Genomic DNA, 12,117 nt, shown 5'->3' with positions numbered 1-12,117 from the left:
CTCTAATTCATTGATTTGGTCCAAGTTTTCTTTCATTCTTTTTACCAGCTAACGACAGTAATAATGCGGGTTAAGTTTGGTCTACTACCTAATGTCTTACAGTAAAGGGATAATAATCTGAAAGTCCCTGTTGCAGCACAGATCATGACCATTTGTTGTTTACTTGCATACTTGTTAAAGAAGTGGTCTTTAACTGCTGAAGTGTAAGGATGGACAGTGAATTCTTGGAGTACGTTAGGGTTAATTTACTGCAGAACACAGAGGAAGTTTTGAGAAGGATGGTAACTTTCAAAATGTAAGGATGGCTTGGAAGCTAAGGTGGTCTGTGTGATTGTTTCTGAAGTGCTGGCGTTCATATCCTCGAGAAAGGAAGATGTAAGGAGAGTAGGACAGAGATAACAGACTCGACAAAAAGCAAGCTTTAACAGTCTTGGGGATCTGAGAGATGCAGTCTTTTAGGCAGTTTGTCTAAACACTATTATATTTATCCTAGTGAAGAAGAAAAGGAAAAATCTAGTAAGAGCCCAGGATGCTGCATCAGAGGGAAGCAGACAAAGTATTTCTTGAAATACAAAAATAAGGATAACCATAATCAATCATCAGGTAGGTTCTGCTCAAGATGCCGTGGGCATACTTGAACCTACTTCAGATCACACCTCAAATCTCTTTAAAACATCTCCCATTTCATGGTTCTAAATGTTTTGTTGATTGGGGGTTGGTTTTTGTTTTGTTTGTTTGTTTGTTTGTTTTTACCAGTAAGAATTCCAGGGGTGAATTTTCACTTTTAATAATCTCTAGAAAAGTAGCAAATTCTCAGAAAAGTGAAGACTGGGGATTTGCTTGACTAGGTTTAGCAGCAGTTCCCTAGCCCGTGATTCACCTGGCTCACCAGGGAGCATAAGCAACAGCTAACTGCTGCTGTTCTTTCATGATTATGTAAAGCAACTATGGGTATCCATCATCCAGGTAACTCCACAATCCAACGGCAACTACAGCTACTCTTTGCTGATAACAACACAGAGCTGAACAAAATCGCTCCAGTGTCTTGTAGGCATCTTTGGTACTTCCTAAAAAAGGGTCCTGTCTTCCTATAGATCGGAGCCCATTCCAGCTGCAGTTGAGAACAGGACTGGACATCACTATTGTTTCTCCTTGCTGGTGCCCACCATTGGCTTCACTGTCTCCTTTTGATTCGTAGGAGGTGAAATCCAGACGTTGCTGATTCTTGTTGGCTGTGCTATCTTACTCACGAATGTTTTCTTTTTCATCTAGCAGATCTCCAATAGACCATGTGTTCAACATGGGGCTCCTAGCCAACCTTCTGCTCTGTGATAGCAGTCATCTGCAGTCTCCGCTGCTGGTGGGTTTGAGCAAGAAGCAATCAATAAGCCCATGGAAACGAATGTAAAGCTTTGATTTAAAGCTACATGAAGCTGAACTCAGATGCCATTGATGGGGTTCACGACACAGAAGCATTACCCACCTCAGCTGTTTGAGCAAGCAGTGGCAAATCTTCGTGTCCTGTTTAACCACCCCCATTTGATGTATGTCTCTTTGTGGACGATGTGCTGTAAAATCTGTAACCACTCATTTCCTAGACTGTAGAAAGTAATGAAATACCAGAGGTGTTGGGGCAGATGTTTCTGGTTTAGCCCGAATTAGTGACTGTTACAACACAAATGAGGGGTATTTAATTCTTGTAGAGCTGCTCAGTTTGCCCTGACTAGTATTTGCTGGTTTCATCCCGGTTCTCTAGGAAACTTCACTGGGGGATGCTATGCAGAAATTAACTCTACCAGATCAGTCTGCAAATGCCTGTCCTCTACACCTGGGAAATGGAGTGAGCAGAAGAGCTTCTTCAGAGACTACGAGAACTTCAAGAAGTATGGGCTCTCCTCTAGTAAGGCAGACTTCACATGTCTCTGCTCTTTGGTGAGGGCCAGACAAAACATTTTCTGCATCTAGATCGAGTTTGCTATTCAAGTAGCACTAATGTAGATTACAAGCTTTCATGTTACTGTCTCTAATATTTTTTTTTTTTAAGAAATCAAACATAATCTTGAACATGTCCTGCAGAAAGGTGCTTGTAAATTATGTGTAGAGACTGTGATGGGTATTTACCTGTTTCACCAAACTGATAATGCAGTTTTGCATATGTAACTGTGCAGATGTCTTACAGTCAACATCCCACATATTAAAGAAAACTTTGGTTTTTCAAAGTGTTAAGCTGTTCTTGAACTTTTCTGTTTTGGATATCTAACAAAATCTGTTACCTGTTGCACTACAACGAGTTCTTAATATCTTGTTAGGTGCTTTTTGATTTGATAGTTGTGTTTTGTTTTTGTTTTGTTTTTACTGGAGTTAAAATGTTTTGAAGTTTGGGTTCGCCTCATTCTCAGGTTGAGCTGTTTGGAAAGAATCTTAAGTTCTCATTAGAATAAGAAAATATTTAAATGTTTAAATGGTGCAGCTGTTATCTAGCCTTCAAATAGAAGTAGCTCTTGGAAAGAAATATTTTGAACGTGCCTTGACAAACATAAACCTGCTCATTTTATACAAGAGGTCCCTGTATGCTTGAGGCATATAGTAAGGCAAAACCAAGTCTTTTGCATAGCCTAAAAGAAAAAAATTCTAGCTGTGTTGGGGTGGGCCCGACTAGCTACCGTCCTTCCGTCTGCAGCTTGGTGGTGGTCTGCTTCCCTTGGAAAAGGTTACGCAAATGACAAAGGGGGCCCCGCTTCCCGCGCCGCGCTCTGGGCTGCGGAGCAAGCGCTGCCGGGAGGGAGCCTGCGCCCGCCGCCTCCCCAGCCCGCTTCCTCCGCGGGGACCCGCGGGCGCTGCGCGGCCGCGGAGCGGAGCGGGCGGGGAAGGGGGGCGGCCCCGCGGGCGCCTCCGGGCCGCGCCTCGCCGCTGGGGGGCTCCCGCCTTCCCCGGGCGGGCGGACCGAGCCCTCTGCGCGCCGCGCCGGGCCCCGGCAGCTGCCTCCTGCGGGCAGGCACCGCAGAGCCGAGCGGGAAAAGTTGCTTTGCATGAGAATACCCCTTCCCCCTGCCCTCCCCTGCCCTGCCCTGCCCTCCCCTCCCCTCCCCTCCCCTCCTCTTCCCTCCCCTGCCCTGCCCTGCCCTCCCCTCCCCTCCCCTCCCCTCCCCTGCCCTGCCCTGCCCTGCCCTGCCCTCCCCTCCCCTCCCCTGCCCTGCCCTCCCCTCCCCTCTTAGGAAGTTGCAGCGTCTCTGGCACTAGTTCTGTGCTTTGCTTTTTACTGCTTAAAATTCAAGGAGTTGGTTCAGGCTGGGGTACAGATCCCTGACAGCCGCCAACAGCAGTAATCTGGGGAGGGTGCAAAAAGCCTTTTAAATGGGAGGCAGGAAAGAAGTCGTTCATGTAAAGAGTGGGACTAAACAAGTATAGGTTAGAATAATACTCCTTTTTGTATCTATTAGTCAAGATTAAAAAAACCTGACGCCTTGTTTCTCTCTATATAAGACATAAAAGGTATTTCTCTGCACGTTTATCAGGCTATAAGAGATACCTCTCTCTTAGTCTACAGCCCAGTTCCTCTACGAAACCAAGTTCTGGTGTCAGTGTGGGGAAAGGGAAAAATCTTTAAACAATGGACCAGAAGACACTTCAGGCTTTCTGTATAATTAATTATAGTTATTTAAAATCTTGTGCAAAGTCTATGCTTGAAGAAGTTCTAAGTTATAATTAAGCCAAGCTGCTAACGATGGATCTAATTGTTGGGTTACAGACAGGCGCAGGTAACGCGAGTTGGGCCGCTGACAGATATTTCACCCAATTGCTTTCTCTTGATGCAGCTAATTCTGCACAACTGTTCCAGCAGCTGGAATGACCGGCATGGCGTGAAGTGTGGATGCACGTCAAGAGCTTTCCCTGACAGACTGAACTGGCGGAACGTCGTTGGTCTTCAAAGGTACCGCGTCCTTAGCGCCGGCTCTCAAAAGGCTCCCGGGAGCACAGCTGCTTTAGCGCTGCTCCGGTTGAACCCCTGCTATTGAGGGTCTCGAGATGGGAGAACGAATTAGAGGCTGAAATGGCTCTGCCAGTTCCCCTTTTCTGTCGTATCAGTCACCTGAAGTCTCCTATCTTTCTGAAAAAAACGAAACGTTGCGGTTGAGGCAAAGGTCAAATTCAACAGCGTAGGCAGGCTTTGTTGTTGCATTGGTGAGACTGCTTTTAAAAACAAAAAGTCCTCCTCTCCCTCTCTCTGTCCCGCCTTTCCATGGATTTTCATCTCTTCAAAATGTTAGAAATTAGCAAATTGTGCATGGACAGACCTTCCTCTTCCTACAGATCTAAAGCTGATTGCCTGTGGGGGTGACTGATGAGGACACTAAAGTAAACATCACACCCCAGACATTCAGTATTAAGGTTACGTTTAAAGTCTAAATAGAGCGTGTGTGGAAGTTACTGGCTGAACCCTTGAAACAACGTCCCTGCTGCACGGTGCAGTGTATACTAACCAGAAGATTATGAAGAAAGAGTTTCAAATGCTTGGTTTTGGACTGACATTAAAACCTTTGAAAAACAGTTTAATCTTTTTTTCCCCCCATTATGTTCTTCCTCCTGGAAATGTTTATAAGGCTGGTTTTTGCCTTAAATTTAGCATCTCAATTTGTGTCTTGGTTTTGTCTGCTTTCTAAGGTAAAGAAATCATGGATCTGTATTCTCAAACTTAAGCCCCTTTGTAACTGGTGGCTTTTACTTTTTTATTTATTTGGCAATGCTAGCAAGAGATTTGAAAGTGGGTGTTTTCTGCAGGGTAAAAGAGAAGGGATCCAAGCAATTCAGTGTTTTTTACTTTGAAGTAGTTTAAGGAAAGGTTAATGAATAAATCCCAGTACAAATACTAACGAAAACTGTTCGTTTCTTCCCCCTACTAATAATCACCTTTTGTAATGGGAAGATATGTTGCAAAGGCCTGTCCCTACCCTCAGAAAATTGTCTTCTAATATTTTCTTGTTAATGAAATTTTAAGTCAATGAGCTATTCCCAAACAGCAATCAGCCAAGCCAGGATGTGCATTAGCAGGCTAATGGCAGGCATCCTGCGTTGCTGAAGGCCGTGTGTCTCATGGCAATGCTCTAGGAGCTGGCTGCATCGCTTGAGCACTTAATACTGGCTCTGCTAGAGCACTTCTTGTGCTGCCGCTGCCTCCTTTGGGAGCCTGCTCCATTGACTAACAGACCTCGCCGTCAGGAAGTCCTTCCTGTTCTGCAGTCTTACTGATCTCCGTTCCAATGTGTATATATATATATATATATCTATCTCAGTTCCAATATATGTCACCGTAACTTGTTCGACTACTCTTTAATGAAAAATTAAAAAAGAAAGGCAAAAAGCCATCACGCTTATATAAAAAATGGAAACTAATCTCTTTTTCAGTCTTCACTGTAAAACTTGTAGAACTTGTGGTTTTTTGGTTAAATGCTGCCTGCATACGTTTTGGGCTGATGGCAGCAGGATCTGGAAGCTGGCTAGCATGAATCCCCTCATAAATAAAACTACTGCGATTTGGAATCTGTCAGTGACCGATGCGTGCGCCTGTGACACGGACAAAAGCTGGTGGCTAACGAAAGCCGAGCTGGGCTGCTCGGGGCTCAGGGGAAGTCTGTGAAGTTGCACAACGCGCTAGTGGAGATGTCACGGGGAAGCCGAGGGCGGGGGTGTGGAGGGGAGACCACCGGGGCTGCGTTTTGCAAGAAAAAGGGTGTCGGTAGAACAGCGGCCTGCGAAGCTCCCTGGCTGGGGCAGCGGGAGCTGCTTGCAGGCATCGCCAGCCTGGGGGAGGCTGGGGTGCAGGAAGCAGCCGGAGAGAGGTTTTCACAAGGACCTGTTGTTTGGTTGCTCTGATTATATCAGTGTTCTGGCTACTGAGAGGGATTTGGCCTTTGGGTTTTGCTTTCAGCTTTATTTATTTTTGCCTGTTCTCAATTCTCCTTGTGAATACCAGTATTCTGAGTCACCCAGAACGATTTCTACCTTCATTAGAGATTCCTTCCAGCTCCCCTTCAACTGCCTGTAGGCTGTTGCCTGCCCCTGCCTCCCCCTATGCACTTTGCGGCACATATTTAGCTCTCAGTATTCCATCACGCGTCAACTCCTGCAGCTCTGTCGCTTGAATACCTTCAGCCATATTAAACTATATTGTACCTTTGGTTCTTTGTACAACTTGCTTTCTTCACCTGACCTGTTCTGTGCTGTCCCTGCTACTTCTGAAACGTGTTTCCAAGCATTTGAGATACGGTATGAGGCCATGGTTTATCCTGGTCCCACAGCAGCTGTGCTTAGAGCTGATCGAGTGAAATGGTGACGCCAGGAAGGTGGGCATCCAGACCCTTTAGTCTGTTTCTGTTACGTTGCATCCTTCTGTGTCACCCTGGATAAATCCATTTACCTATTCGTGCTTTTGTTTCTTCGATACACGTTGGTGTTTAAATTGTCTATGGCATCTACACCAAACAAACAGGACTAAAAACCAAACTTAAAAGATGCAATATAAAAAAGAAGTAATTGTGTAGTTCTTTAATGGGTATTCCTACATGAATTGCTGATCTCTGTGGTGCTCCAAAGCTCGTGTGTAAGAAATTCTACAAATCAATAAAGAAAATAACCTGGCAAGGAGGATGGGTCTCTTGTTACAGCACTAAGTGTCAATACTGTAGACGTCTTAATGCTAGTTAGTGACCGTCCCTAATGGCATTCAAACAATGTACATTTGCTGTAGCTTTTTTCAAAGTCCAGATGAGCCGCTCGGAGCTCTTGTAATGATGCGAATTATTTAACGCTCATTTGTATGCAGTATGCTCCTGCTTTGAAAGTACTTCACGGAATTCGAGCCAAATTCAGCCTTGCAGCTCCACTGAAGTCAGTGCCTGTCTGTGCATCTGTTGGTCGCTTTTCTTTTTGGTTTTGTTTGAAAAGTTAACTTCTTGTGTCGATCTTATGTTTTTAAAGGTAATATCTGCAAAGGGTTTTTAGTCGCCCATCTCTCCCCCCCGTAAAGTAGCCGTAAGTACAAATGCAGTTCTGTTGATTCTCGCATCTCCCTCTTAACCGCTGCGAAAGGAGGACAGGCTCAGCAGAATATAATTTTTTGTGTTCTTTTCTTTCCTCTACTTTGCACCTCCTAAGCACAGTTTTGGTGGTATCTGGCACTTCTCCTAAAAATCATCCTGCAAAGAATCTCTGCCATCTGATGTATGCGAGTTACTGAGTTCCTCTCTGTGGCCCATTTCTGGTTCAACACGACACGAACTGATGGAGGCCCAAGTCACGTGCAATTCTGCAGGTTAGTTATGCTCAGTGTAATGATGTCAGGATGCACTTTCTTGCGGCTGAGAGCAATATGGCATGGGAGCCTGACCTGATATTTTGAATTATATCAGCTGCTGAAAGGTGGAACAGACATTCTTAGTTCAGGCATATACTCATTTTTTAGCATTGGACCTCATAACCGCAATATTCTTGTAACGTAATTTTTAACTCCATCCCAACTATGTTTTTAACACACACATTGAAAGAAAACTAAAAATCATCTGCTGCCATATCATTCACTCCCCCCGGGTAATGGGTAGGGGCGTGATTTTCTGCTTACAGCACAGACCCGCAACCGTCTTACTGCCTGCACGGAGTAAGTGGGAGTAATGGAAAAGCATCCTTCCTAGATGTGCCCGTCACGAGGATGGGCAGAGACGTTTCTTGTCAGCTGTTGGATATCTGCTGGCAGCACAGGGATGAGTGTTGAGACATGGGAATAATGGGTTTATTTCCAAGCTCCACAGCGGATGAATCTAGATGCTCTATGGCCCTGTTTTATACGATACTGTTACAGTACGTGGCTGCTTCCCCTCGCCCTTTCCTGCAGCACTGTCCTCCGGCTCCTGCCTGTGTTCGCCCTGATGCTCTCTGCAGTGTGGCTCCTTCCTCTCCCCCCCACTGCCTGCCCATCCCTTTTGGCCTGCATCTCTTCCCCCTCTCCTGCTGGGTATGGATGTCATCCCCGGAGGAATGTGGCCCACAGGCCTCTGCAGGACTTGGGCGTGTGAGTCTGGAGAGCCTCTGATGGTGAATGCAGAGCAGGAAAAAGCAATCTCACGTCACCTGGCAGCACAGGGAGGGAAGGGCTGGGGGTCTGTGGGCTGTTCAGTGCGCCTGGCTGTCCGGATAGCTTATCAGACGAAAAAGAGAGGCCAGACTTTTCGGCTGCGTGTGCTGTTTCCCTATTCATTGTGTCTGGGTGATGTATTCCCTGCCTGTGGTTTCAATAAATATCTTTCATAGCTACTTTCTGCTTCAGTCCCCCTTGGGATAGCTCTTTCCAACTCAGCTGCATCGATGTGCTGAAGATGTAAAGTCCAAGTGTGCGGAACAGTGGAAAAAGGAGAGGGAGCTTCACGTAGAGCATCTAAGAAAGCTTGAGCCTTAACCATATCTCTGTGAAGCTGCTGTGTATTACACAAACCTCGCTTGCAGTTTAAGTTGCACAAAGCACTCTCACTTAATCATATTAACTCTTCTTCCCTTTCCTTTTTGTATTTATATGTCCACAGAGCATGCAAAAGTGTTGGCAAGGAGACTCTCAAGCTACTGCGAGGACCCAAACTTGTGTTGGTTTTTAATAAGGCCTTGCACGTAGGATGTTGCTGTGTTTTAGAGAGTATCCTGGAAATTTCAACGGGGAGGCAGGGAAAAAAAAAAAATAAAGATCACAATTCTGTGTTTGGAAACTGACTTTTGTCCTATGTAGTAAGCACCTGTCTTAACCCTGCTGGAGCAGAGCAAACCCCCTTCTCTAGCAGAAACCAGAGCTGTTGTTAATTAATGTCTTGCTGAAAATGAAGTCTTTGCCATCTGTTCCGCCCCCTCACTACGAATGCCGCTCTCATTATGTTGATTATGTAATTAAAAATGAAAATATATTTTGGTAGAGTGCTGCATAGGCATCTGTGCCGACTCTTCTCCCGCTCCTATGTACCATCCCCTGCCCCCGCCCCACGTGAAGAGGAAAAGGCGACAATGGTTTGGCTGCTCAGCAGCTTTCCCCCGGCGCTGCGGCGCTGGCTGCCGCGCTGGTGCGCGTGGTGGGAGCAGCCGCGTCACCCCTGCCGCGCCCGAGCCGCCAGCCCTTTGGAAGCCCTGGCTATCGGGTTCGTGAGAAATCCGTGGCAGGAAGCTGCCCCTTCGACTGAGGCCGCTTTAAGTTCTTGTGAGGGGTTAACTTGAATCCAGAAGAAGAAAAGCGAAAAGAAAGAGGCCTGGTTACTTCATAAGTGATGGCATGACCTTTGAGATCAGCCAGGCTGCTCCTGTTACAAATATGGCCTCTGTCTATCTAAGGGTGGAGGAAGAGAGAAAGAGGAGGGGTAGCTTTCCTGTAAGTGGGTTAGAGCAATTACCGAGGTCTCGTACAGCAAATGAAGTTGTCAGCGTGAGTCACATTCCCTTTTTTCCTCACTGCCAAGTTTTAGGCAGTAACCAGACAGAGGGAGAAAAAAAAGGGAAAAGCAACAATGGAGAAAAGTTGAACTGAAACAACCCTTCATTCGGGGTATTGTTTGACATTTTAGTTCTGATTGTACGCAGAGATAAAGGGTCTATAAATATCCTGTCTGCTGAAATTCCTTATCACAGCATCGCCTGTCAGCTGAACAAATAGGTTAGGTGGTCCAAGTAATACATAATTACGTATGTAAATACAAAATCACTGATTATATCCCTGCACCACACGGAATGATGGCCTGATCCCTGGAAAGGACAGGAACCTTTTCTGTTTTACTGAGAGATGCCCCGGTCTCAGGACAGCAAATGGCGCACGCAGCTGTCACTGCTGAAGCGCGCGAGCTCCAGGACGGGGCTGAAACGAGCAGGGAGATATTTATCTGACTGACGAGACTAGATGAAAGCATCTTCTGACCCTTTTGGAAAGTATCTAAGCATTTAGTTCTGTTTAACAAATGGCTGGAAGCTTTTCTTCTCTGCTTTAGAGCTTTTAATGAAGCATTGTGATTCCCATTGTGGTCAATTGTTTGACACTGTTATTATTACTGGTATGCATAGCGTTTTTTAATGTTTGACAGCTGGAGAAAGAAGTATTTTGTGCATTCAAACTTTTAGCACAAAGCTGCTGTTTTCCATTCTGCCTTTTGTCTTTTATTCTTGCTGATGCAAATCAACGAAAGACAGAACTGATTAAATTACGTTTGTTTACTTTTTCCTTGATGATAATAAGACACAGGCTGCCTTTTATAAAAGACAGACATAGAGGATGTGAATGCTTCTACAGTATTTCTAGAAAGGTTTGGGTTTTTTTCTTACAATATAAAGGCATTTATTTGTTTCTTATGTCTCGATTTATCAGATAATGCGCACTTCCTAATGTATGTGGAATAAGACTAGAGCGATGAACAACAGTTAGCAATGGATTCCATTTGGAAAGCTTCTATCTTGTTATTTTTATTAATTCAACAGTATAAATGATCAGACCACATCACAAAACAAACACAGCAAGATACTTCTGTCCTTCACAGCAGGACTGCCTCTGATCGTTGCTGTCGCTGTACAGAAAATTCCCCTCCGTTGCAGGCTTTAGGTTTATACATAGGCAGTTGTTATTGGGTCCTGGCTTCGGCACGTTGGTACGATACTGGAAAGAAACAAGCACCGAGAGGCAGGGCTGCAGAAATAGGATACCCATGATTGTTTTGGTGAGTAATGCGCATGTCTTGCGGATTGTGTAATACTTTTTTTTTTTGAACGCTTGTCCTGAGAACGGAGGCCTGCGTTTGTCTGTCTTGCTTGTGCAGTGTGTTTGCAAGGAAAAAGATCTTGGATCAGGAGTGCGTTTCTAGAGGTCAACAGCTGCTTGCGAAGGTGGTAGGACGAGGTCACCGGGAGCATGGAGGATTACAGCAGAAAGATTTTAGGAGGGGTAAACAGCAGAAACAGGAGAGGAAGGGGACGAGCAGAAAGGAGGTGGGAAGGAGTCACTATAAAACTGCCCTCATGATTATTTTTTCCTGCATTTTTCCAGAACAAAGAAAAGTGCAGCAAAGGATGGCAAAGGCAAAAGAAGCGTCTGAGAGCTTCTCAGCAGTGTGGTCAAACCTCCCTGTTTCACAGATGAAACTAGACTTAGGGAGTGATATCACATGGCAGCCGAGCCAAATCTAATGGACTGCTGGTATCAAAAAGGACACTTGGGCTCCCAGCCCTGCTGCTTTCTTTGTACAGGTCTGGTGCTTGTCAGGCCCTTTGATGAGCTCGTGCAGCTCAATACGCGGTAAGAAAATGAATTCAGCAAAAAATATACTAGCCCAGGAAAGGAGGAGAATTGAACGCTGTGAGGATGGAGACTGGAACTGCAATGAGTGGGAGAAGTACAGATGTCAGATTTTTGCTGCAGATTTGGGGTGTGCTGGGGGATGCCTCGCTGCTACTCTGCACCTAACCTCCCACTTCACCTCCTAGGTGGTGCTTCCCTCAAAAGGGCGCGAGATGAACACAGCCTGATCAGGGATGCTGACTGGAGAGGTGATCCACGCGGCAGAGGAGGGAACGAACGGGACTGCAGCAGCCCAGGAGGACGTTGTCATGGGTAAGAGTAGTGGAAGAGGAACCAAGGAGGGAAGAGGACGTGTTCAGGGTGACCACAGAAGGTTGCTGCAACAAGCACCGTAAAATGCTTGAATACAAGGGCAATGGTCCCATCTTCCTAATCTAGCTCGTGAAGGGTTTATTCTTGTGTAACCACGTAGCTGTCCCTGAAGGACGAGTCCTGTTTATGTCCCTTATTTAGGTATATGTTTCTCCAAATTGGGATTTGATAAGAGGACAGCTGCTGCATTTTTGTTATCTGTGACAAGCAGCAGTAAAAGCTGTTCAGAGTTCGTGATGGAAATGTATCTGTATATTGGCATTTATCCAGCTGCACTTCACAAAGGTAAATGGGACCTGGGAGTGGTACTGCCCCCTTTTAATCCATTTTCTACAGATGGGGGTACTTTGCCTCTCTGCGGGAAAGGCTGGCACACTACTGTGCTAATAAACACTCATTTCTCACTGCAGCATATGCGCTTCCCAGACTCATAAATCCAGGCA

The 12,117-nt window shown here is 45.6% G+C and overlaps 1 protein-coding gene across 15 annotated transcripts in view; it reads left to right on the top strand.

The window, feature by feature from the left end:
* The window catches only part of PPM1F (protein phosphatase, Mg2+/Mn2+ dependent 1F), a 43,006-nt gene that overhangs the window by 27,184 nt on the left and 3,705 nt on the right, over positions 1–12,117 (top strand). For 2 of the 15 annotated variants that reach the window (XR_015704049.1, XR_015704062.1), the window contains exons 8-14: positions 494–603; positions 1,276–1,360; positions 1,757–1,900; positions 3,816–3,931; positions 6,976–7,029; positions 7,158–7,309; positions 8,571–11,614. The gene's annotated coding sequence lies outside the window, so the exon portion shown is untranslated. Of the gene's footprint in view, positions 1–493; positions 604–1,272; positions 1,545–1,756; positions 1,901–3,815; positions 3,932–6,975; positions 7,030–7,152; positions 7,310–8,570; positions 11,615–12,117 lie in introns of those variants that run through there. The other 13 variants (XR_015704061.1, XR_015704047.1, XR_015704054.1 and 10 more) reach the window with 12 other exon arrangements.

This window comes from Nipponia nippon, unplaced genomic scaffold (genome assembly GCF_047370975.1).
Source record: "Nipponia nippon isolate SJK-2023a ecotype South Korea unplaced genomic scaffold, ASM4737097v1 scaffold_18, whole genome shotgun sequence".
In the NCBI taxonomy this organism is placed as follows: Eukaryota; Metazoa; Chordata; class Aves; order Pelecaniformes; family Threskiornithidae; genus Nipponia; species Nipponia nippon.
The sequence above is the reverse complement of the archived record's forward strand: the minus strand, read 5'-3'. Positions and strand labels throughout refer to the sequence as shown.